The following is a 3607-nucleotide window of genomic DNA, read 5'->3' on the forward strand; positions in this document are numbered from 1 at the left end:
GGGGAAGGACATTTGGAGGAGGGATACGGAGACAGCATTGCTGAGACAGGGAGGTAGTGTTGTTATATTTTGATCAACTGGACTGGGGAGAAATGTTCACATATTGAAACGATCACCTTGTAAGCTAAAAAATGTGATTGAGTGTATTAAAAAAATGTAAAAAAAAAATTAAAAAAATTTAAAAAAAGGGAAAAAAATAAATGGAATAAACCTACATAACTCTGAATATATAACAATTTACCATTCCAAAAAGATTAGACTTTTGGATATGATTTAAATATCTTAAACTTATTTCTTTAATAAAAAATCTACATGAGAAGCTGATAAGAAAGGCTACTTTTCAAGTTTTCACCTCTGCTATTGAAGAAATGCTGTTTTGGCACAGAAAAAAAAAAAAAAAAAAAGAGAGAGACAAGGTCAAAAGAAAATGGAAGACCTCTGCAGGCTAGATTAGGAAATTCCTGGAATACCAGGCTGTTTCCAATAACAGCAGGTCCTAGCTGAAATGCAATAGGCACTGATTACAACACAAGTACTAAGTGCCAAGTAATACTCATAAATCTTGGTGAGAATGTGGGCTGTAGGACTTGGGCCTCATATTTCCTTTTTTGTCTTGGTACTGATTAAAAAGAAAGATTGCTGAGTTAGAGACTTCTATCCCTAAGAAGTCAGTCTCTAAATTTTACATTTGCGTGCTTCCTGATGGGTCACAGTAGCCATTTTCTTGCTCCTGCCTTCCATATTCTGTTCATTTTCCCACTTATTCCTATGTTTCTATGTTCTTATTCACAATTACATTTTAAAAAAATTTTAAACATCAAAGTATTACAATGTTCTGTGAATGGCTCAGTTCCTTTAATTTTATCTCGTAATCTACTTTTCTTATATTAGGCTTGTGGTCCTTTAATGAGTTAAAAATTTCATTCATCTAGGGACCAGCAGTTATGTAATGGCTATATTGCTGGACTCCCATGTCAATCGACCACTGTATGAGTCTCGGACCAGTGGCTTAACCTCATGCCGGGCATGTGTGCGTGCGTGCCCAGGATCTTGAGAGGAGAATGGAGGAGAAGGGATTGTGGCGTGGCCATCCCCACTGGGGGGTGATTTCTCGCTTTTTATCTCTCTGTCTCTCTCTGTCTTTCTGGCGAGCGCACACACCTATAGCAAAAACCTCTCAAAAAAATTTCATTCATCTAAGAAATAAAACAAATACTTGGAGAAATCAGATTTTCAATCAAATGACCCTTGAACAAAGGAAGACTCCCTTAAAGACAAACTCTATTTCGAAAGGATTTTTGTGTGAGATTTTCAAATTGATTTTTTTCACCATCATTTTTCCTTTAATCCTTGCTGAGTGACTCAAAATTAGACTATTTTCAACATACATAATTACTATGTTATCTGTGGCAATTCACAGTAAAAATCAGCAAAACTGTTCTTGCTCCCAAAAATGGTATCATTGAATGGCTTTTCATACTGTCTGTCGTACAAAGAAAGTTCTTCTAAAAGTTTTTCCGCAACCTTTGAAGTCTGGGTCATAGGACTCAGTATTTCCATTACTCATCCTTAAAGGAAGCATTGTAATCTTTCCCCATCCAGTACAGGAAGCAGGCATGGGTTGAGCATAATTTTGGACCGAAACTATAAAACATTGGCCAAGTTAATTAGCCATGCCATGGAAAAAGAAGAGTTGGGTGTCAGTTTCATTCTCAGAGTAGATATTAATGAATTATTACCTTTTATTTTAGAGAAGTTAAAGTAATAGAATCAATGTGTTCATTGGGTTAAATTAATAACCTAGCAACTGTAGTGAGGTATTATTTTAGGTAACAAGGTTGACCTTAGAAATAATGAATTATGATGACCAATTTTTAAATTTTTATTTTTGCCAAAGAATGCATGTGTGAGAGGGAGAGAGAGAGAGAGACAGAGAGAGAGAGAAAGTGAGAAAATGCCCCCCCCCCCCCCAGCCCTAGGCACTACCATGCCACAACTGCTGCTTCTCTGTCCAGCTCTCTCCTTGGGATTTGGGGTACACACATACATGCACCCGCTATGTCACTCAGGTCTAGGACTCCAACCACAAAACTGGCCATGTGGGATCCAGCCACTCCAACAGCCATGCCATGTGCCGGTCACATAATTTTTCTTTTCTTACAAGTAAAACCAGGAGATAATCTTTTTCTTTTTCTCTTTCTTTTTTTTCTTTTTATTTTTCCCTTTTTCTTTCTCTTTCCTCTTTCTTTCCTTTTCTTTTTCTTTCTTTTCTTTTTTCTTTCTCTCCTCTCTTTCTTTCTCTTTCTTTCTCTTTCTTTCTTTCTTTCTTTCTTTCTTTCTTTCTTTCTTTCTTTCTTTCTTTCTTTCTTTCTTTCTTCTTTCTTTCTCTTTCTCTCTTTTCTTTTTTTCCTCCTAATTGCCAGAGGGTGCATGTACTCATGCTTATCTGAGAGAGACAGAGAGAGTTAAAGCAGAAAAAAATTACCTCTCAGTAGGGCATGGTGACGCCACAATCCTTTCTCTATTTCTCCATCCTGTGGGGATTTTTGGTTCACATGCCCAGTGCATTTTTCAAGGCTAGGATTCAACTGCAGTTGGCCATGTGGGTTCTAGCTCCTTTACTCTTAGGCAGTTAGGCTGATACAGAAGACAAGCTTTCTTAATTCAAGTATTGACCTTTAGACCTTGCTTGTAATAAACGCCCTTGCTTTTTGGTCATAAGAATTTTAGTTTAACTTCCTGGATATCTTTGAAGAAGTGCACAGAAAACTCTATTACTGACAGCCGACTACTAACTGATATGATCTATAAACAGCTTTTTTAAAAGTAACAAAACTGAATTAGAATGATGGTCACAAGAAAGAGCAGTATTACAAATATCGTAGTCATAAAAGTGGTTACTATTTCCATACATAAGCTGAGGTCTGACTCAATTCTTTGGGAATTTGTAGTCTAAAAGGAAGCAGATTTTTAACAAGAAAATGCAGATAAACTATGAAAAATACATTACCTTTGGCAACTTTTAAATTATAAAAATAATTCATGTTTGTGATCAAATGAAAACCACGCTGCACATAAAGGCATAGAGTTAGAAGGAAAAAAATCTTCCATGCCCTCACTCCTTCCTCACTTTCCAGAAGTAACCACTGTTAACCATTACTAGTATATTTTTTCATAAATATTTTCTGCATACATAAGCATAAATGCTTACACACTTTTTTTCTAAAAGGTATCACTTACGAGGTATTATTCCATAGTTATACTTTTTAGTTTGCAAGATATTTTGAACATCTATCCTTGTAAGTACACACAACTCTTCCATTTTCTACTCAAAGTCTGCCTTGTAGTCCATTGTCCCTCATTAATAAATAATTGCACTGAGAGTAGTGTTATCAATAATCTTACCTTCTTTTTTTTTGGAGAGATTTTTTACTATAGGGCATGGGCACTCGCTGGAGAGGCAGACAGAAAGTGACAAATCACACCCTGGGGGATGACCTTGCCTTAATCCCTTCTCTGCTATTCTCCTCTTGGGATTTTGGGCACACATGAACACATGCCCAATGGGAATTTCAAGTCACCGGGTCCAGGACTTGAACTGCAGTTG

This window comes from Tupaia chinensis, unplaced genomic scaffold, assembly GCF_000334495.1.
Source record: "Tupaia chinensis unplaced genomic scaffold, TupChi_1.0 Scaffold000423_1, whole genome shotgun sequence".
NCBI lineage: Eukaryota > Metazoa > Chordata > Mammalia > Scandentia > Tupaiidae > Tupaia > Tupaia belangeri.